The 23808-nt window shown below is 38.3% G+C and overlaps 1 non-coding gene across 1 annotated transcript; it reads right to left on the bottom strand.

Annotated features, from left to right (window-relative positions):
• Positions 1–17899: 17899 nt before the first annotated feature.
• On the bottom strand, positions 17900–18003 carry LOC122025976. Its single transcript, XR_006123965.1, has one exon. It is a non-coding gene; the product is annotated as a small nucleolar RNA R71 (small nucleolar RNA).
• Between the last annotated feature and the right edge of the window lie 5805 nt (positions 18004–23808).

Below are 23808 nucleotides of genomic sequence, written 5' to 3'. Positions count from 1 at the left end.
GATTTAACAGGCTAGCTCACCTTTGCCTATAGTTAGTAAGTACAGTGAAAGAACGAGTCAGACTGATGCTCCTAATGCTGAGACCAGAAATAGCACCTAATGTGAGTAGTAAAACTCACCGACCATAGATTGGTGAAGAGCTGGTCAGCAGGGTATTAGAGAGAGCACTATCTGAACAACATCAAAGCACAACGAGCGCAACACAAGCCAGTCAAGATAGAAGACAAGACAGTGGGGAAACAGAGACCCCAGTCAAGTAATCAGAACTGGAAGGACAAAGATAACAAGAAAGACCCAAGCAGGAAGATGTTCGGGTAGTCTGTGAGTATCCAAAGGTATTTTCAGAAGGGCTACCTGGACTACCTCCCAACAAAGAAGTGGAGTTTGAGATTGAATTGGTCTCTGGTACCGGTCCAATTTCAAAAGCTTCGTATCGCATGTTTCCAGCAGAGCTGAAAGAGTTACAAGCACAACTACAGGAGTTACTTGACAAAGGCTTCATTCACCCTAGTCACTCACCTTGGGGAGCTCCTGTGTTGTTTGTCAAGAAGAAAGATGGATCTATGCGAATGTGCATAGATTACAGAGCTATGAATCAAGTGACCATCAAGAACAAGTACCCCCTTCCCAGGATCGATGACTTATTTGATCAGTTAAGAGGGGCAACAGTGTTCTTAAAGATAGACCTGCGCTCTGGGTACCTTCAGTTGAAAGTGAAAGAAATTGATATACCCAGAACGACTTTCAGGACCAGATACGGACACTACGAATTTGTAGTCATGCCATTGTGTGTGAGTCATACACTTACGGTCTCCAGAGACTTTATAACAGGTCTTCCAAGAACTACGAATGGATATGATGCAAAATGGGTAATAGTGGACAGATTGATCAAGTCTGCCCATTTTCTAGCCATCAAGGTGTTCCACTCCATAGAGCAGTTGGCACAACTGTACGTCAAGGAAGTGATCAGACTTCATGGAGTTCCTAAATCTATTGTTTCTGATAGAGATGGACGCTTCACCTCTCACTTTTGGGGGTGTGTTCAGACTGCACTAGGCACCAAACTCAAGTTCAGCACAGCCTTCCATCCTCAGATTGATGGATAGACAGAGCGAGTGAATCAGATTTTAGAAGATATGCTCAGGGCTTGTGCATAAGATTTTAAAGGTAGTTGGTGCAAGTATCTGTGCTTAGCTGAGTTTGCCTACAATAATAGCTATCAGGCCACCATCAGGATGGCACCATATGAAGCGTTGTATGGCAGAAAGTGCAGATCACCCATTTGCTGGCAAGAAGCAGGTGAAAGAAAAGAAATGGAAGTAGAACTGGGTATTCAGACAGAGCTAAGAGATGAGACTACTCAGGCTATCCAGAAGATCAGACAAAGAATTGAGACTGCCCAGAGTAGACAGAAGAGTTATGCTGACACACGCCGAAGGCCACTGGAATTCCAAGTAGGGGATTCAGTTTTTCTCAAAGTCGCTCCTATGAAGGGAGTAATGAGATTTGGCAAGAAGGGCAAATTAAGTCCTCACTATGTAGGACCTTACCTGATTACAGAGAGGATTGGGAAAGTAGCTTACAAGCTAGACTTACCACAAGACATGTCAGCAATACACAATGTGTTTCATGTCTCCATGTTAAAGAAGTGCCTCCATGACCCTAGCCAAGTGATTGAGCCTCAGTCAGTGCAGATCCAAGAGGATCTTAGTTATGAGAGTAGACCTACACAGATAGTGGACAGAGCAGTCAAGAGACTAAGAAGCAAAGAAGTACCACTAGTGAAGGTCGTCTGGCAGAACCAGAAGCACGAGGAAGTCACTTGGAGCGGGAGGACAGTATGAGACAGAAATATCCAGAACTATTCTAAGTTCGAGGACGAACTTTTTATAAGGTATGGGGAATTGTAACGACCCAATTTTCCCTATTTCAAGTTCTAAAAGTCCATAAAAATATTTGGAAATACTTTTAAAATATTCTAGAGATTTTTAGAAATTTTTAGAGTATTTTTACGTAATTTTTGGAGGTCGTTTAGTAGGGTTACAAAAAGAAAGAAGTTTAAAAAAAAAATGTTGAAGGTGAGATTCGAACCCACGACCTCGGGTCGGACTGACCCAAGCAAAACCTGCCCAACCAGTTGAGCTACGCGGGTTTTGTTAACTAAGTATGGAGAGAAATAGATTTAAGCTATAGTTGGAACGTTTAAAATAAATTGGAATAAAAGTGCACGGCGGAGGAATCGAAGCCCAAACCCTTGATTTGGTTAAAAGGCTAGCTGACCAACTGGGCTGCGCGTGATTTGTTAACCAAATATGTAGCGAGATGTATTTAAGTTATATTAAAGGGCAGAAATAAAACCTAGGTTATAAAAGGATAAGTTAAGAAGGATTAGGGGATATTTTCTCCCGAAACCCTTTCTTCTCCTCTGCTTCTCGCGTGCGACGGCACCGTTTCTGCCGAACGAAGAAATACGAAGCCCTAGCTTCATCTCCGGCGGCCGACGAAGGTCTTCTTCCGGCGAACCTTACGGATCCGAGCTCCTCTCATCGAAGAGAATGCGTGAGCACGAAGGAGAAGCCGAAGTCCTCATCTCTGTGAAGCCCTAGCTGCCTCCTTCCGGTTGTAAGTCCTAAAAGCAAAGGTGAGTTGCTACTCACCTGCAGTAGGATAGCTCCGGATTTCGTTTTCTTCTTGTTTTTTTCAAATTTTGCTGTGACGATTCTTAGTTTTTGCTTGCTGCTGTGAACCCTAAAGAAAGAAGAGAAGGATTAGTTCAGTTTAAGCATGAAGAACAGTAGCAAGATTTAAGGTTCTAAATTCCAGCAAGTTTAAAATTTGATTTCGAAGCATGTTTTGGAGGAAGTTTATAATTAGGTTGTTGCCATGAAACCTAATGAAGAATTGTTAGATTGATCCTTACCTTGGATGAACTATAGTTCAGTTCAAGCACGTGGAATTGTTAGATTCGGAAGTTAACAGATTGTTTAGCTTTGATTTGCCATGTGTGGCACGTTGGGCTTCTTTTGCTTCCTTGCCGTGGCACCACAGATAGTTGCAACAAGTTTTGATTCCCGTTGCTTTGTGAAAGTATGAGTTTTCAACAAGTTTACATAGATTTTAAGCTTTAGCATGTTTAGTTTTGGTTGGCTATGAATTGGTTCTATTTTCTTATGTAAGGATAGCAAGATATTGATTTGGCTTGAGGTGTACATGTTTGGTTGTGAAAAATATGTTCCAGCCGCCTGTGGCTGTGTATATAGTGTTTGTATCCCAGTTTGGGGTCACCGGTACAGGGGAGACTCTGCCGAAATTTTTCGGTAGGGATTTCTCGAAGTTAAGTAGCGTACCGGTTAAGTAGTAGAAAGAAGGGTGGTCGTTATAGTTGGTATCAGAGCGATATCGACCTTTACAGTTAAGAGGAAAAAAAAATATAGTAGTCAAGTAGTGGTCCACCTTTAGAGAGTAGTAGTAGTGTAGAAAGGTGGGTCGCTACACCTCGGCTGGGGCGGGCCCCACTTGGACCGAACCGGGAACGCCACTAGAATTACCCATCATGTTGACGACTGTACATCACTCCAGCCGCCACTACTCTCGAGTGACCGAGTGGACAGTTTGCATAGTAGCTATCTAGCTACGTAGCAATAGGCCTGCTACTCACAACTTCAGCCGACACTACCCATGAGTGGTCGAGTGCGGCACGACAGGACAAGCGGCATGCTCCAGCCGCCACTACCATGAGTGACCGAGCATGCGACCCTAGCCAACGACCCTCTCAACCACAAGGGAGACATGGTCGCATGCATGCAATGACATGATGCATAAAATGCAACAGTCATTATATATATATAAACAAAAATCAAGTATGCTACATGAAGCCAGCATGCTCAATAAGAAACATGTATCAATAGCGGTCAAAGCAAGTAAACATGGTATCTGGTGTCCATACCCAATATCTAATATCCAGTATCTGGTATCTATATATCCAGTATTTAGTATCTGGTGTCTGATATCTACTAAATATCATGGATAGCAATGAGAAACTGTATAGATACAGAAATGAGTAGCTCAAAGATCGAGTGGATAAGTATCAAGCACGGGAAAAATACGAGTGGAGTCAAAATAGATACAGTAGCTAAACTAAATGTATAAATCTCATGCACTAGGGTCAAAATACTAAAGAGATAAAGCAAGAAATACATGCCTTTATCTATCGATCGTGATAAGGTAAATTCCACATCATGATGATCGTCCCATACTAAAGTCCTGCATAAATCAATATATATATTTTATTTATCTAAATTCATAAGAATTAAATTAGTTAAATAAAATCCCTAACCCAATTAGGATAACTCCACTCAAATATGATCTCTGATTAATCCTCCAAATAATCCTTAATCGCACAACCCAAATTAAAATAGGCTAATCATGAATCCATCCTACAAAATTCATCCACCCCAATTAATCCATCATTTAATCCATGACTTAGCACAACTAAACACTCATCAACCAAACTACACGGATTACAACCTTAAATGAAATCTAATACACGCCCATATTAACCCAATACCATCATCAACAATCAACTAATTCATCACCGAAATGCAAACTGATCTCCAAGCACATAATGAATCTATCCTCTATCCATAATTAACATCTCTAATTATAGAATGAAATCAATCCAATACCGCCAAACAAACAATGGATTTAATTCAATATTAATCCAATTTATATACTTCTTACCCCAAACTAGATCTGCAGCAACTTCCCCTCCAAACGCAACTGTGAAGAACAAGAGTTGTTGTCCTCTGCTAGAATAGGTGACCTATCCAGTGGTGAACCCGAGCAGCAATCCTCCACGTAACAGGGGTTCTCACAGCTAAGGATTTGCAACCCAACAACCCCAATCCAAGTGACACCTTTGTAGACACCCGGCTGAAGAAGCTGCTGCTGGAATCATGAGCAAAGGTAGAAGATAGGGTGACACCGGCGACATAGGGCAACGTGGTGCTGACCTAGACTAGGGCAGGGCTCCGAGAAGGGTAGAAAATGCTCCGGTGGAAGGAGACGGTGTTGGACATCCCTGGTCCAAGATCTGATGATGAGGAGTGATAGATCGTTTGAAGCGATTAAGGGGGGGGGGGGGGGGGGGGGAATATCGCTCCTTTTAAAAACTATTTCTTTTCTTTTATATCAAAGTCGTGCAGCGGAAATAATAAATGAGACAAGGTTATTTACTTCGTTCGGAGTCTAGCTCGACTCCTACTCGAAGGCTCGCGGTCCTTGACCGCACCGGTGAGCAAGGCACTATAATCCTTCTTTCCGAAATTCTCGGAAAGAAGTGAATCGTACAATGGAGCAAGATAGTAACACACTACTATCTTGCTTTAAAAGAAATTACAATGCAAGCTTTAAGTAAAATATACCGACAACGAAATTGAAGATGGAGCTTAGGTCGGCACTTTAGGATGCAGTAGCTTGCTGAGCTGATGAAGACGAGTTGTTCACAGAGCAAGAATTTTTATCAGAAAGTTGTTTTTGGCCTCTGACTTCGAGCCTCAATTTATAGGTATGATGGATATTCGGTCGACCGATCCCTCTGTTCGGTCGACTGAACCAGCTCCGATCCCTTCCAGCTGGAGTCTGATGCTGGCTCGATATTCTACATTAACTGGACTTCAATGGTTCGGTCGACCGATCCCTCTGTTCGGTTGACCAAACAGGCTCCTTCCCTGTTCGTCGAGATTTGTCGTGATATGCATTTACTGCGCCTTTAATATTGATGGTTCGGTCGACCGATCATTGGGTTCAGTCGACCGATCAGTGTAGTTTCCTTCTGCATCTGATCATTGCTGATTAAACTGATCTGTGCTGAGTCATCTTGGTTCGGTCGATCGATCCGGCCAAACCTGCAACATAGTATTAAGCAAAGTATCCCTGCAACACAGTACTAAAAGAACTCTTCATAAATGGCTTTAATTGCTAAGGATTCCTAAGTTTTGCACCAACAATGATGGAATACTTTTAAATATTGTCAGGATATGCCTAAGGTATTCTCTCACCCATTTGATGTATAATAGAGTTTTCAAAAATGAGTCATAGAGATTTTGAAAAAGCCTTATTCCATTAAAAAATTGAGTAAATTTGTAGTATCTTTTTCAAAATAATTTTGAAGAATGCACTAAGCAAAATCTCTCAAGAATATGTTTCAAAAAGTATTCCAAGACATAAAGTATTTTTGCAAAAACATGATATAGAAGTTTTAATGCTTGCAAAAAATTCTTAGAATATTTCAAAGTATGAAACATAAAGTTGTAGAGGAATTTTCAAAGTATTTTTCAAGCTATGATTTTTCAAAAAGTATGAGTTTGAAAAATATGATTTTGAAAAGATAATGCTTGAAGAATAATTTTGTAAAAATAATAATTTTCGTTAAAAAAATTGATTAAGAGATTTTAAGATTAAAAAAGTTTTATCAAGCAATTTTCAAATAGTGTTTTGAAACATTTTTCAAAATATGTTTTCAGAAAATATGTTCTTCAATCAAGTCTTTCACCCTTAACTAGACACTATTTTTAGATATCCTTGTTACCCACAAGGAAGACTTTTCTATGTGTGTCTAAGGGTCACAATTGACTTAAGGTTCTAAAGACTTAGGCAGTGAATAACAACAATTTATATATATAATACACCCAATCAATCATCAATCAAAATTTGAAAATAATTCTTAAGAAAATAGATATATAAGTTTTCAAAACATGTTTAAAATAATTTTAAATTTTAATTCTCTTAGCATCTCACCCATTCTAAATTTTCAAGTATGCAAATCCTATAATTGTGTGAGATGGCTTTATTGATTTTGAATTTGGTGAAACTTAAATTTTAGTTAAACTTTGATTATTGTAAGTTAAATAGATGGTAATATTTATTTTGTGAATTACTTGAGTTAATGTTTAGTTTAGAAATTGTAAAGTTATTAAGTGGATTTGGCTAAGAATTGTTTATAATAGCTATGGTTATAGGTTGATTGCTAGATTATTGATTGATTTAAACATAATTTAAAATTAGTTTCAATGTAATTTAGTATTATTATTAATTAGAGTAAGAATTAATTTTAATTGTTGATTAAAGTTTCATTATTAATAGTTACGAGTTAATTGATTATGAATTATTATTAATTTCTTAGAAATTAGGTAAAGATTTTAGGATTGGTTATAAAAGTTTAATTTTGTTTAAGGTTAAAGTACTTTATTTGTTGATTAAAGTTAAGATTTCAAGTTGAGATTTATTAAGAATTAATTAAGTGTATTAAGTTTAAAATAATTTTAATTAAGTTTTAAAATAATTTTAATTAAGTTTTTAAAATAATTTTAATTAAGTTTTTTTTAAAAAAAATAATTTTAATTAATTTTTTAAAAATAATTTTAATTAAGTTTTTTTAAAATAATTTTAATTAAGTTTTAAAATAATTTTAATTAAGTTTTTAAATAATTTTAATTAAGTTTTAAAATAATTTTAATTAAGTTTTAAAATAATTTTAATTAAGTTTTTAAAATAATTTTAATTAAGTTTTTTAAAAATAATTTTAATTAAGTTTTTAAAATAATTTTAATTAAGTTTTTTAAAATAATTTTTTTTAAAAAAATAATTTTAATTAAGTTTTACAATAATTTTAATTAAGTTTTTTAAAATAATTTTAATTAAGTTTTAAAATAATTTTAATTAAGTTTTAGAATAATTTTAATTAAGTTTTAAAATAATTTTAATTAAGTTTTAAAATAATTTTAATTCAGTTTTAAAATAATTTTAATTAAGTTTTTAAAATAATTTTAATTAAGTTTTTAAAATAATTTTAATTAAGTTTTAAAATAATTTTAATTAAGTTTTAAAATAATTTTAATTAAGTTTTTTTAAAATAATTTTTAATTAAAAAATAATTTTTAATTAAAAAATAATTTTTAATTAAATTAGGTTTGAATTAAATTAGGTTTGAATTAAGTTATGTTTGAATTAAGTTTGAATTAAGTTAGGCTTAAATTAGGTTTGAATTAAGTTTGAATTAAGTTAGGTTTGAATTAGGTTTGAATTAAGTTAGGTTTGAATTAGGTTTGAATTAAGTTAGGGTTAATTAGAATTGAAAAGGTTATTGAACCCATGTTAGATTCAAACTTAGCTTTGGGTTAATCAAGCAGGCTTCCTAAGGATAAGTTTCAGTTCAGTGGCGAGGTATATGACCTACTTGAATATCATTAGACCACTTGCTGAAGACTTTCCAAACTGTTCCTGCCCAAAAAACTTAATACTAAATTTTGGTCTAATTTGCCCATGTTTGACTAGGGTAGTTTTGGTCAAATCCACTAAGTCTAGTGCACCAGGTAGAATTCCATATTCAGCCTAGACATGCCTTCGACAAAGTTTCCTTGACGTACTATCATCCCAATCCATTCCGGTGCTATGTTGTAGGGTTTGGTAAACCTTTTTAATCTAACCATTCTAAACTAGTAACATAAAGAAAAGATGCATGACATGTTAAATAATAGATAAATATGCATGAACATGGCAAGTCATACAATTCAAACAAGTCATACATAATTTATTATTGTTTAGTTGTTTATTTATTGTGTTATTGTTTTATTGATTTGTTATTGTTTTATTGATTTATTATTGTTTTATTAATTTATTATTATTTTATTGTTGTTGTTATTATTATTATTATTGTTATTGTTATTATTATTATTAATTTGTTTCATAATTAAGGGGTACATGATTATAATTAGGTTTTGATTTATAATCTAGATTTTGTGAGTTGATAAAATTTTTAATAATGTTTTCTAGTTTAACAAGTTTATTTTGCAAAACATTATTTTGTTTTTCTAATTTTATAAACTTTGATTTATAGTTTAGTTTCTTATTTTTATTTAAATTTTTTGTTAAATTATGTTTATTTAATTCTAGATAATTATTATTTTGATTTAAATTCAAATTATCTTGAATAAATAAACTTTGATTAACTGAATTGGGGTCTTGATTAAGATTTGAGTTGATTTGATCAATTTTAATTATATTTGAATTAATTAAGTTTTTATTAATTAGATTATTTTAGTTAAGTAATTTTAATGTTGAATTTTTATGTATTTTTAATTTTATATTACCATTCAAGCAAGAAGGATCTAAAGCATGCAAATTTTCATATAATTTAAAATTATTTACCATACTAGCTCCCCCTGAATCCTTGAGTCTTTTCTCCGTGCATTGAGATTTGTAGTGTCCCATCTTTTTGCACTTGAAACATTCGATGTGGTCCTTCCTTTTCCGGACTCTAGGCTTCGGCTCCTCCTTTGCCTCCGGTTGTGTAGATCAACTCATCGGGCATTTATTTTTGTAGTGCCCCTTTTTACTGCAATTAAAACACGTTATGTGTTCTTTAAATTTTGTATTTAAAATATTACCTTTTGAATCCTCATTAGGATTCTCCCCCTTGACCATTGCCGTTTCGGATTCAGGCTCAAGTGTTCGGTCAGACTTGGGTTCAGATCCATTAGCCTCCTCCTCAGCCACTAGAGCGATGAGGCTGATTTGGTCTATATCTTCTAGATCTGGTTCTGAGGATAGCTCTTTAGATTCGGATTCGGGCTCACTTTCGCCTTGATCTTCTAGCCTCGACGGGGTCTCATGAAGCTTGATCAACTTGGTCCACATCTCGAATGCATTCTTGTAACCTTCTAGTTGACACAAAACTTCATTAGGAAAAATATCTATTAACATATTCATTACCTTTTTATTCGATTCTGAGTTTTGAGAAGGTTGTCTTAGTGCGATCCAGTTGTCTAAATTGTTACTTCCAACGAAGCATTCCATCATTGGCCTCCAAGAACTGAAGTATACTTGATCATACGGAGGAGGGTCATAGATACTTCGTCCTTCTTGATATGATATCGACATTCTTGCAAGAAAAGATTTAAAAAATATTTCCAAGACTTTTGTCTTGGGATTAGTAGTGCTTGAAAGATAAATATACGAAGAAAAAAGAATATGCTAAAAGAAAAGAAAAAAGTTTTAAAATGCTTTGAAAATCGGTTAAGAAATTTCAGAGCTAACCGACTCTGATACCAATTGATAGATCGTTTGAAGCGATAGAGGGGGGGGTGAATATCGTTCATTTTAAAAACTATTTCTTTTCTTTTATATCAAAGTCGTGCGGCGGAAATAATAAATGAGACAAGGTTATTTACTTCGTTAGGAGTCTAGCTCGACTCCTACTAGAAGGCTTGCGGTCCTTGACCGCACCAGTGAGCAAGGCACTATAATCCTTCTTTTCGAAATTCTCGGAAAGAAGTGAATCGTACAATGGAGCAATATAGTAACACACTACTATCTTGCTTTAAAAGAAATTACAATGCAAGCTTTAAGTAAAATATACCGACAACGAAATTGAAGATGGAGCTTAGGTCGGCACTTTAGGATGCAGTAGCTTGCTGAGCTGATGAAGACGAGTTGTTCACAGAGCAGGAATTTTTTATCAGAAAGTTGTTTTTGGCCTCTGATATAATGGATGTTCGGTCGACCGATCCCTCTGTTCGGTCGACCGAACTAGCTCCGATCCCTTCCAGCTGGAGTCTGACGCTGGCTCGATATTCTGCATTAACTGGACTTCAATGGTTCGGTCGATCGATCCCTCTGTTCGGTCGACCGAACAGGCTCCTTCCCTGTTCGTCGAGATTTGCCGTGATCTGCATTTACTGCACCTTTAATATTGATGGTTCGGTTTAATTTACCGATCCCTCGGGTTCAGTCGACCGATCAGTGTAGTTTCCTTCTGCATCTGATCATTGCTGATTAAACTGATCTGTGCTGAGTCATCTTGGTTCGGTCGACCGATCCTCTAGTTCGGTCGATCGATCCTCTGGTTCGGTCGACCGATCCGGCCAAACCTGCAACACAGTATTAGGCAAAGTATCCCTGCAACACAAAGGTTAACACAGTAATATATAATGCATGAGTATGACAGTTAGGACTGTCTTGATCTCAACTTGGAAACCTTCCTGGTTTCTTTAGTTGGATCAGCGACCTTAGGTTGCTCCCTTTAGGAACCCGACCTCACTGTCGCTCTTCCAGTTGCATACCTCAACTTACCTGCCAAACATGATCCTCCAGACATGTTTGGTCTTTTGTCTGCTCAGTGTCTGATCACCTGATCCACTAAGATTTTTCCTGCAATACCATATTAGCCAACAATAATAATAGTAATACAGAAAACAATGGTAAACCTAAACCTAGATTTACCTAGATCTGCTGGTCCGGTCGACCGTGCGCGGTCGACCGGAAACCATCCGATCAACCTTGCTTGGAGTTCACTCCTCCAAGACTTCTCGTTACCTAAGGTTATCACCCCCTAGGATTTTCTCCACTTGGCTTCACTCACCAAGACTCAGTATTCAGCTACCCAGGGATCAAGTCCTCCAGACCTATCCACCTGGCTTCCACGACATACCGAGATTTCCCTTACCTAGCCTACAACTAGGACTCAGTATTCGGCTACTTAGGGATCAAGTCCTCCAGACCTATCCACCTGGCTTCCACGATATACCAAGATTTCCCTCCTTGCCTAGCCTCCAACTAGGACTTCCCTTTCCTAGCCTACAACTAGGACTTCCCTAGATCAAGCTCCATACATACTTAAGCATACTTAAATATATTTGTCTGACATTAAAACTTTGGAGGTCAATTGCACCAACAATAGGAGCGATCGACACCAATGAGATCGAGAGAAAGGAGGGATGCGCCGTCGGTGAAGAGAAGATGATCAGGGCTCGCACGAGTGAACGTCCACGGCTAGGGCACGAGGCGACTGCAGCTAGGGCACAATGATTGGTCGCCCTTGAAGTTGTGATGTTGGCCGATGCTGTGGAGGTTCACCGGTGACAAGTAGCACAACATCGATCAGCGGTGGTCAACTTGAGGCAGTCGATGGTGACCTGGCTTCGCGTAGAGAAGGGAGAGCGGCAAGTGAGGGAGAAGAGAAGAGAACGACATGAGGAGACGTTCGGGATCGGGGAAAGAAAAGGGGTTTCGTCGTTTTAAAGCTAGGAATAATAATATTAATCTCAAACTTAGGCTAGCTTTAATTAAAGCCTAAGTTTATTCGTTAATCAACTCCCTCTTAAATGGTCTTCCAAACAGGCTTCCATCTAGCTCACTAATTCATCCGCTCAAAACGAGTCATACGGACTCCGTTTAAATTCCGAAAAATTCCTAAAAAATCTCTGAAAATTCAATAAGATTATTTCTCAAATAATCTTATTATTTATTTATTATTTGGATGTCGTATTGTACATAAACATTTAACATTTTGAAGATTTAAGAATTAATTGAGTTTGAAATTATAATTTGAAAATATGATTTATTAAGATTATAGAAATCAAATATGATTAATTATTAAGATTTTGAATCAAATATAATTTGAAAATTAATTATCATATGATTTGAAAATTAATTATCATTTTAAAATAATTAAGATTTTTGAAAGTCATTAAAATCAATTGTGATTAAGATTTTGAAAATTAAGTCACTTGAAAGTAATTCACTTTTTGAAATTAATTATGATTTTTAAAATTAATTATAAAATTAATTATGATTTTTAAGCTAATTAAAAAATAATTATGAAATTAATCATGAATTTTAAAATAATTATGAAATTAATTATGAATTTTTGAAATAATTATTAAATTAATTATTAATTTTTAAAATAATTATGAAATTAATTATGATTTTTAAAAATAATTATGAAATTAAACTTAGTTATAAATTCGAGATTAAGATTAAAATTAATTAAGTTAAATTTATTAAATTGATTAAATTGAATTAAGGTTGATTAATTAGATTGAATTAAATTAGGTTAAATAGATTCGACTAAGTTCATTTTAGGTTCATCTCACCCGATTCTAAGTTGTCAATCAGGGAACCTTATGTATTTTTGTGAGATGGTTATCTTTTTAATTTAGATTATGTCTAAGGATTAATTTACATTTGAGTTAAACTTAGGTTTTTCGATTAGTTAATTAAATATATATTTCAAAGATTGGCTCCCAGGTTGTGACGAGGCACTAGGCCTTCTTGGATATGGGATTATCCACCACTTTTAGATAGAGCCGTTCAAAGAAATTATATATTTAATTTTCTTTTTGAAACCCCTAGATTTAAATCAAGAGTAAATTATGCCTAGGTCCTTAATCTATCTTAATCTAAACAAGTATAATAAAAAGTAGTAAAAAACAAGCATCAAAATAAATTCTATTTTATAATAAAAATTGTCTTTTTATTGGCTCCCCCTGGATCATAGCCTCGATATGGTCTATCAAGGTAATGGACTTGATTCTTGGGGACCCAATATTGACCAAGTCCAATTCGATTGACCAAGTTAGACTTGGGGACCCATGCTTGGACTATGTTTCTATTTGATCTATTTACAAGTGACAAATATGATTTGAATTTATGTTTGCGTTTAAACCCAAGTCCAGATCTATTGTAAACAGCTCTTTGTTTTCCAAAAATCAGATTAAGATTCTTAGAACATAATGTGAACCGTTCCAACGTATCTTTAAGTTCTTTAACTTGAGTTTTCAAATTGATATTTTTTTCCTCAAGCTTTTAGACTTGAGTTGAACTTTCAATTTGAACTAGCTCAGTCAAAGGACTCAAGTTAGTCACTTCCTTAAGGGATGTTACCTCCTTTTGGAGTGACTTAACCCGGACGTTGGATTTAGCTAATTTCTTTAATAGATAAGACACTAAATTTTCTAGATTAATGCCAGAAATTAAAGAGCTTACAGTGGGTTTGGGTCCTTCGGAAATGGATACGGATCCGTGGCTTCGCTCGGACTCAGTTTCTGATTCACTCTCAATTTCGGACTCGGACTCGGTTTCGACACTATTCGCTTACTTCGTCGGATTCGGATTCGTCTGATGACTCGGACCATGTTGCCTTCAACACCTTCCTTCTTCGTTGCTTCTGTTTTGGACAATCTGGCTTGTAGTGTCCCTTCTGATTGCACCCGTAGCACGTAACTCCAGTCTTTTCCTTTGAACTTGGTTGAACCTCCTTGGACTGGATCACCTTTTTGATGTTCTTCTTGTTGAGACCCTTCTTCTTTTTGTGGATCCTTCTCACCAAGTCGACGAGTTTGGCCGTGAGCTCGTCATTGTCATCATCTGAATCTGGTTCTTCTTCTGACTCTGACTCGGTTCTGCGTCTTGGTTTTGGTTCGCGCGCTCTTGTTTTAGCTTCTCGAGTTGTGCTTGTACCTGCAACCAAACCAATTCCTTTCTCGATTGGACGTGAGTTAATCTGTTCATGCAGTTTGAATTTTGAAAACAATTCATCCAACTTAATAGAAGAGAGATCCTAAAATATCTTGTAAGCATCTACCATGGATGCCCACAAGGTATTCCTTGGAAAAGCGTTTAGAGAATACCTGATTATGTCTCTGTTTTCTACCTTCTGTCTGATTGCGTGTAGATCGTTGAGGAGATCTTGAATGCGGGCATGCAATTGGCTCGCCGTTTTACTTTCCTGCAATTTTATATTATATAGCTTATTAAGAATTAAATCTCTCTTGCTTACCTTGGTGTCGGACGTTCCTTCATGAAGCTGGATCAGTTTCTCCCACAGTTCTTTGGCGCTCATGAACGGGCCGACGCGGTTCAACTCCTCCTTCGTCAGTACACATTGGAGGGTGCAGGTCGCCTTGGCATTTGCTTCTACTTTTTTTATAAGATTCGCGTCCCAGTTCTCGTACGGTAGTGGCTTGTCGGCGCTGTCAGTTGGTATTTCCAGCCCGATTTTGACGATCATCTAGACTTCAAAATGAGTCTGGAGATACGCCTCCATCCAGCTCTTCCACTAACCGAAGTCATCTCCGGTGAAGAGCGGTGGACGAGCGGTGCTATAACCTTCTTGAAGAGCCATGAAGACTTGCGATAAAACTTGCACACAAAGTAAACAAAAACTTATCCCAGGAATAGATCCTGGATTTGTAGTGCGGTTTAAAACAAGAATAAAAGACGATCTCGAGTGGTGTTGCACCAACTTCGAGACAAGAATCCGATTATGAAAAAACTAGATCGGAGGATGGCAAGAATACCGATTCCGATCGACTCCGAAAAACTTTAAAAATACCATGAAAATTTTGCTTGACTGGTGGTTGCAGCAAATCAAAGCGACCCCACTCTGATACCAATTGTTGGATCGAGAAGCGCTAGTGGTGGGGGGGGGTGAATAACACTCGTGGCTTTCACTTGTTCGATTTTAAGACATATCGAGAATAAACGCAGCAGAAATAATGAAAGGAAACAAACACACAATCACAAAGACTCCAAGATTTACTTGGTTCGGATCCTAGGGCGACTCCTACTCCAAGGCCCACGTTCATTGAACTTTTACTTTGGGTAACAACTATAATTCCGAAAAAGTGTTACAAATTAAGTATAATAAAAGTTGTATTAAACTTTATACCGACAACAAAAGCACTCAGTTTGAAGCTCCTGGTCGTCGGAGACTTGCTATAGCCTTTCTGGATTGTCTATTGCGCAGCACAAAGAAGAATGATTGCTTGGAAGTTGTTGTAGTAAGCTGCTAGTCGAGATAGCCTTAAATAGGCTGTTGAGGGCGTCTCCAATGCCTCATGGTGGCACCTCAAACCCCAAAGTCCATCCCGACATCAACGTTGTCGATAAGCCTCGCTGTCTCCCGCTTATCCGCCTGAGGGCGCCTCTATCATCACTCTAAGGTGCCTCTAAGCAGCGGTCCAGGGCGCCTTCAAGTCCCATGGAGGCGCCTCCAGCTCCTCTGCGCAGCTAGCTCACCCATGCACCCGAGGTAAAATGTGCACTTTAGTCCCTGTAAAATATGTTAGTCCACAAAACACCAACATACCCTGCAAGACAAAGTTAGCACAATATAAATATGATAAATTAAGTAATCGACAGTCACCGGACTGTTCGGTTCTGACTTTGGATTTCCGACTAGAAACCCTAAGTCGAGCCGACACCTACTGTTCCCTCTTTCGAGGAACGCATCCTCACCTACTCCACTCAGGAGAGCATACCTGATGTCAGTCCGGTCCTCCTGACCGACTGGGCTTTTGCTTGGTGCTCGAGTCTTCCGGTCTTCATGCTGGACGCTTGCTCCACAACTTGTCCAAACTTTCACCTGGTTCGCGACACCAGGATTTTCACCTAGGATTACCGCCCCTTAGGATTTTTGCACGAAGTTTCGACCTGCCAAGACTTTTCGCCTAGGGTTACCACCCCCTAGGACCTAGGGTTACTGTCCCCTAGGGTTTTTCCTTTGCCTAACCGCAGTTAGGACTTTTCTTCACCTAGAGTTACCACCCCCTACGATCTAGGGTTACCACCCCCTAGGGTTTTCTACCTGCTAACCACAACTAAGACTTTTGCCTAAGTAACCTTAGGACTTTCCTGTAAAGTCATTCACACATATCAGATCACAAAACAACTTAACTTGAACCCTTTGCCATAATCAAAACATCGATTCGATCGTCGGATGCTTCCCACACCAACAAATTGTTCATCCCATAGAGGGAGTGTCCTAGATCATATGACCGAGGGGTTATAGTAACAAGGGTATCCCGTTACTAGAGGTCTAGAGCATTACTTTGAAAGGAGAAGTAATTCTCCACATGGAAGTAGGGAATTGGACATCATTGTTGTTTCTATTTCTATATTAATGAGTGCTAGTGTGTTCTTGTGATTTATAACCGAGGGACCCTAGTGACAGGAGTATCCCATTACCAAAATTCATAGGAATCACTTCCCTTCAGTAGCATAGAATATGAATCTAACTTCCTTAAGTGTATAGGAATAGAGGGTAGGCAATATGTGATCCATGTTACATCGATTGACATCACAATAAAACCGAACCCTTAGAACATTTCCCAAACCAAGTTCCTCAACACCCTTCTTGTTTCTCTTCTTCTTCTTCTCACTTTACTTCTCTTCTCTTAGTTTATAACTCTCAGCCCTCGATTTTTTAGCTAATTCATCATGAGTAATCACTAGTGCTTATAACCAATCCTCATGGGATCGATAATATTTCATTACTTGACGACACCCATGCACTTGTGGACACACATCAAGTTTTTGGAGCAATTACCGGAGACTGCACTTATAACATTAGTTGATAATCACTTGAGTTAGTTTAAACTTATTTTCTTTTTCATATTATGAATATTTCTGCAATCTTGTTTTCGTAGATAACTAGCATTAGCTTACTTTTTTCCCTGCAATTTAAATTCATCACTTTGAATTTCCTGCATTTTGTTTCTCACTTCTATACGTGAAAACATTATTTTTCTCTGCAATTGGATTTTCTTATTGAAATTCAAGAAATCTTGCTTTTGTATGCAAAGATCTAATATTGTAGGAAATCTATTTCCACTTGATCCTGAAATTAATAGAACCTATCATAGAAGAAGAAACGTGCAAAGATAATAAGGAGAACAAGCATCATTTGATATGGCAAACAACCCCCTTAAGGTAACCTAGCACCGTACGCTTATGGGCTTCGGTCTAACATCATCAGACCCTCTATTGAAGCCAAAAATTTTGAGATAAAGCCTGTAGTGATTCACCTGGTGCAACAAAATTTGTTTAGGGAGGGCTACTCAAGACCTAAATCAACACTTAGAGGTATTTTATGCGATATGTGGGATAATGAAAATGAACGTAGTCCCACCGAAGCAGTGAGATTATTATTGTTTGGTTTCTCCTTGAGGATAGAACCAACTTGTGGCTCACTTCCATGCCTACAAATAGCATCATATCATGGGAGTAGTATGAATAATTATTCCTTGACAAATTCTATCTACCAAGCAAAATTGCGCACATGCGAAATTTGATTGTGAGTTTTAGACAAGCTGACATAGAGACCCTATATGAAGCTTGGGACAAATTCAAGAATATGCTCAGACTTTGCCCCCACCATAGATTTGAGAAATGGTTAGTCATCCACACATTTTATAACGACATCAACTACCATACCAAGTGTCTCTCGATTCTGCTGCTGGAGGGGCATTAATGAACAAAGGACTTGATGAAGCTGATGAAATAATAGAGAGTGTGACTCGTAACCATCATCAGTGGGCGTTTGAAAGAAGTGGTAGCTCCTTTTCTGGAAACCCAACTAAGTCATCAGGGAATTTGATGTTGACGCGGTGACACATATGTCTGTTGGGTCTTTCAAGCCGCGAAAACCGCTTTTTCGCGTCACAGAAACCCCGAATCACCCATGCAACTGGATCTCGTGCGAAGAAAAATTTCGAAAACACGAATACGAGTTTTAAACGACGATCTATAGTAGATCTACAAAGGGAAAACATTTTTACCTTCGAAGCGTGCCCTCGCAAATCCCACTCGTCCAACGGTACGCCGGATCTCGAAGTTGTCAACGTAGACAACTCTCTAGTGATATCCACACGAACAAGAGGTGTTCTCTAACACTCAAGGATGGAGAAGAGAGCACCCAAGTGTGCTAGCACTTTCTAGGGCTCTCGGATAGGATTTGGAAGAGAGAAAAGAGAGAAAGCGAAAAGGAATCTTATACACTCACTAGTAGTATCCTCCTTTGTGACCTTCACTTTCTCTATTCTCTTGGAACACAACTCACATATCTTCACCCTCCATGAAACCCCACGGCAACAGTAGTAAGGAGGAGGAAGAAGCTAGGAAGAAGATGAGACAATTACCACATATCAATGCCACTAATTGCCACAAAATAAAATCCCCTCTTCACATTAGTGTGGTCGGCCACACAATGTAACCCCCTCATTTAATGTGGCCGGCCACATTAAATGGAATGGGAGGTGTTGTAACCTCCATGAGGTGGCACACCTCATGAGGTGGAGATGATGTGGCTGCCATGTAGGATGAGTCATCCTCCATGAAGTGGCAATTCATCAAGTGAAACTTGATGTTTCAACTTCCCATTTTGGTCAAGTCAAAATTGACCAAATCTCTTCCATGTTGAGTTGAATTCATTCTTTGATTCAAGCCAATTTCAATCTAATGAATCTCAATTCATTAATATAAATTGACTTAATGAATCAAATTTAAATTAGACTCATTCAACAATTGAATCTAATTGAGTCTAACTCAATAAGTCTAATTTAAATCAATCCGAATCCAATTGGTTCATCATATGAACCTAATCCAATTGGTTCATCATATGAACCTAATCTCCATCCACTTGTTCTTTGTGTGTGACCCAATAGGTTCTTGTAACGTTGGCAATGTTTCTAAACTCCTTTAAAAACATAAGCAATGAGCGGCATCTAGCAATACATCATTGCTACCCAAGTTACAAGAAATGTTGAGATCCAACATCACCTTGTGACTATTAATTGTGACTCCTCACAATATATGACAAGTGTCCTTCTATCCTAGACATCTAGATTGATCAATATGAAGCATAGACCGTGTCATCCTCTGACCAATCTAAATCTTGAACTCCGAGTAGACTCACTCAATCAAATGAGCTCAATATCTCATATTGACTCATTTGGGTATGACCATACACTTCGTGGTCTCACTCTATCAAGAATATCGATGTCTCTCCCGTCATATAGGAGGGATAGATGCCATCTACATCACTCACATCCCTCTGCATAATTTGTTATATACCCAGTAATCGCCTTTATAGTCCACCCAGTTACGGGTGATGTTTGACGAAACCAAAGTACATAACTCCTTATGTAGGGATCTATGGTGACTTCAAGTCTAAGGACTAGTAGTCATACTAATAGCCACATGAGAAAGTATATGACACTCATATAACGATCTATGATACTTTCTCATGGCGGGTCATTCAGTATACATTCTCTAATGTATACCCATGTGTCAACTTCATATCTCTATATCCATGACTTGTGAGATCAAGTCATCGAGTTGACCTACATGCTAGTCTTATTGCATTAACATTGTCTCTGAATGTTAATACTCGACTAGGAATGATTTAGAGTAGTGTTCCCTATATCATCTCACTATCGATTCAACCAATCGATTGATATAGGTAAGAACCTTCTACTCTAGGATGTTATTATACTTAGTTTATTTGGCACCAATACAAATAAGTATAATAACCAAAAACCAAATGCCTTTATTTATATAAAATATGATACAACAAGTCCAAAATGTAATCACCAAATGATTGGCTCTAGGGCTCTAGCTAATAATCTCCCACTAGCACTAGTGTCAATCAGTGTAGGCTCTAAGCCCAAATGACCTAGTGTGACCATCATGCTTCCTCTGTGCCAAAGCCTTGGTCAAGGGATCTGCGATGTTAGCCTCTGTAGGTACTTTGCAAATCTTCACATCTCCTCTCTCGATAATCTCTCGAATGAGATGGAAGCGCCGTAGTATGTGTTTGGTCCGCTGGTGTGAGCGAGGTTCCTTCGCCTGTGCTATAGCTCCATTGTTGTTACAATAGAGCTCAATAGGGTCAGCAATGCTAGGAACCACCCCAAGTTCAGTGATGAACTTGCGAATCCAAACTGCCTCCTTTGCTGCCTCTGATGCAGCAATGTACTCGGCTTCTGTTGTAGAATTAGCTACTGTGTCCTGCTTCGAACTCTTCCAGCTCACAGCACCACCATTAATGCAAAACACGAACCCCGACTGCGATTTATAGTCATCCTGGTCGGTCTGGAAGCTAGCATCACTGTAACCCTTTACAGATAGCTCATCACTGCCTCCATATATCAAGAAATATTCTTTAGTCCTTCTTAAGTACTTAAGAATATTCTTGACCATTATCCAGTGACTTTCACCTGGATCTGACTGGTATCTGCTCGTCATGCTCAAAGCATACGAGACATCAGGTCGAGTACATAGCATGGCGTACATGATAGATCCTATGGCTAAGGCATAAGGGATCTGATCCATGCAGTCTCTCTCCTCTCTAGAAGAGGGACCTTGAGTCTTTGAAAGACTCACGCCATGTGACATCGGCAGAAATCCCTTCTTGGAGTTCTGCATGGCAAACCGAAGGAGTACCTTGTCAATGTATGTACTCTGACTTAGGCCAAGCAATCTCTTAGATCTATCTCTATAGATCTGTATCCCTAGAATGCGGGATGCTTCACCTAAGTCCTTCATTGAAAAGCAACTCCCTAGCCAGGTCTTGACAGACTGAAGCATAGGAATGTCCTTCCCAATGAGTAGTATGTCATCCACATACAATATGAGGAAGACAACTATGTCCCCTACAACCTTCTTGTAGACACAAGGTTCATCTTCGTTCTTGATGAAACCAAATTGTTTGATTGCATCATCGAATCGAAGATTCCAGCTCCGAGAAGCTTGCTTTAGTCCATAAATGGACCTATGCAGCTTGCATACTCTACTAGTATGCTGTGGATCGACAAAACCCTCAGGCTGTGTCATGTACACATCCTCGAGTAGGTTTCCATTTAGAAACGCAGTTTTGACGTCCATCTGCCAGATCTCGTAATCGTGGTAAGCTGCAATAGCAAGCATGATCCGAATGGACTTAAATATCGCTACTGGAGAAAAGGTTTCATCATAGTCAATACCATGAATCTGCTTGAAACCTTTAGCTACCAAGCGACCCTTATAGATAAGTCCATCCATGTCAGTCTTTCTCTTAAAGACCCACTTACACCCAATGGGTTTTACCCCTTCAGGTGGATCAACCAAAGTCCATACTTGGTTGGTGTACATGGATTTCATTTCGGATCTCATGGCCTCTAGCCATTTCTCGGAATCTGGTCTCATCACAGCTTCCTGATAGGTGGTAAGCTCATCCTCTATGAGCACAACGTCATCATGGTCAGACAAGAGAAATGAGTATCTCTCAGGCTGACGACGTACCCTATCAGACCTGCGAAGAGGTATGTCTACTTGAACTGGTTGTTGTTCCTCAACTCCTTGTGGAACAACATCATCCACAACACTTTGTGGTTCCAGTTCAATTTCCATCGAGGCATCAGTGCTATTGTTCGCATCTTGAACTTCTTCAAGATCGAACGCGCTCCCACTAGTCTTTCTAGAAACAAAGTCCCTTTCTAGAAAGACCCCAGTCTTTGCCACAACTATCTTGTGCTGACTGGGAATGTAGAAGTAATATCCCTTAGTTTCCTTGGGATATCCAATGAAATAGCACTTGTCGGATTTGGGTCCTAATTTGTCTGAGACTTGACGTCGAACGTAAGCCTCACAACCCCAAATCCTCATGAAAGACACCTGGGCATCTCTCCCAGTCCATATCCTATATGGTGTCTTTATCACGGCCTTGGATGGAACTCGGTTGAGTATAAAAGCTGCCGTGTCTAGAGCATAGCCCCAAAGGTATGTCGGAAGATCAGTGTGACTCATCATAGATCGTACCATATTTAATAGGGTACGATTCCTCCTTTCGGATACACCATTCCACTGTGGTGTTCCAGGAGGAGTGAGTTGGGATAGAATCTCACACTCAGCTAGGTAGTCACGAAACTCATGGCTAAGGTATTCTCCACCTCGATCTGATCGAAGTATCTTAATACTCTTGCCAAGCTGGTTCTGTACTTCATTCTTGAATTCTTTGAACTTTTCAAAGGATTCAGACTTATGTGTCATCAAGTACACATAACCATATCTACTGAAGTCATCAGTAAATGTGATGAAGTACCTATAACCGCCTCTAGCTGCGACATTGAAAGGGCCACATACATCACTATGTATGAGTCCTAACAAATCAGTCACCCTTTCGCTGTGCCCACTAAAGGGAGTCTTGGTCATCTTGCCTCGTAGGCATGACTCGCATATCTCATATGATTCTAAATCAAATGAGTCCAGCAAACCATCCTTATGGAGCTGGGATAAGCGCTTGTCATTTATATGACCTAAGCGACAGTGCCAGAGATAGGTTTGGTTCAGGTCATTTGACTTGAACCTCTTGGTATTTATGTTATAGATAGGGCTCTCAAGGTCTAGAAAATAGAGTCTGTTTATCAGAGGTGCACTACAATAGAACATATCGTTTAAATAGACAGAACAACATGTGTTCTTTATTGTAAACGAAAATCCTTTCTTGTCCAAACAAGAAACTGAAATTATGTTCTTAGTCAAGGCAGGCACATAACAACAATCATCTAATTCTAGTATAAGCCCAGAGGGTAGAGATAGATGGTAAGTTCCTACAGCAATAGCAGCAACCCGTGCTCCATTGCCTACTCGTAGGTCTACCTCACCCTTTGTCAATGCCCTGCTATTTCTCAACGCTTGTACATTAGTACAAATGTGCGAAGCACATCCGGTATCTAATACCCACGATGAAGAAATAGAGAGGTTGGCTTCTATAACATGTATACCTGAAGTAGAAATCTTATTTCTCTTCTTCTTAAGATCTTCCAGGTATTCTTTGGAGTTCCTCTTCCAGTGCCTTGCTTGTCCTTGATATAGGTGACAAAGATGTTCAACCATATCGTAAGCGCTCATCAACTCATGTTGCTTCTGAAGCTCAGAGTTCATGGTCGCGAGCATAAGACAGGACACATCTAATGTGTCATCTTGATGCTTCTTGTAAGCATCTCGGTCTGCTCGCGTGGCAGTGGCAGGAGGAGCCTCCGGAATGGGCTGCTCCAGAACGTACAGTTTACATTCTTGGGTGAGAACTATTCTCAGGTTCCTGTACCAGTCCAGGAAATTTGCTCCGTTGAGCTTGTCCTTCTTAAGGATAGATCGCAGAGAGAAAGTGTTCGTATTTGACGTCATGACAATTCTACAACAGAAATAAAT

This window comes from Zingiber officinale, chromosome 9B (assembly GCF_018446385.1).
Source record: "Zingiber officinale cultivar Zhangliang chromosome 9B, Zo_v1.1, whole genome shotgun sequence".
Taxonomy (NCBI): Eukaryota; Viridiplantae; Streptophyta; class Magnoliopsida; order Zingiberales; family Zingiberaceae; genus Zingiber; species Zingiber officinale.
Note: the sequence above shows the minus strand (reverse complement) of the source record. Positions and strands in the feature narration are given on the sequence as shown.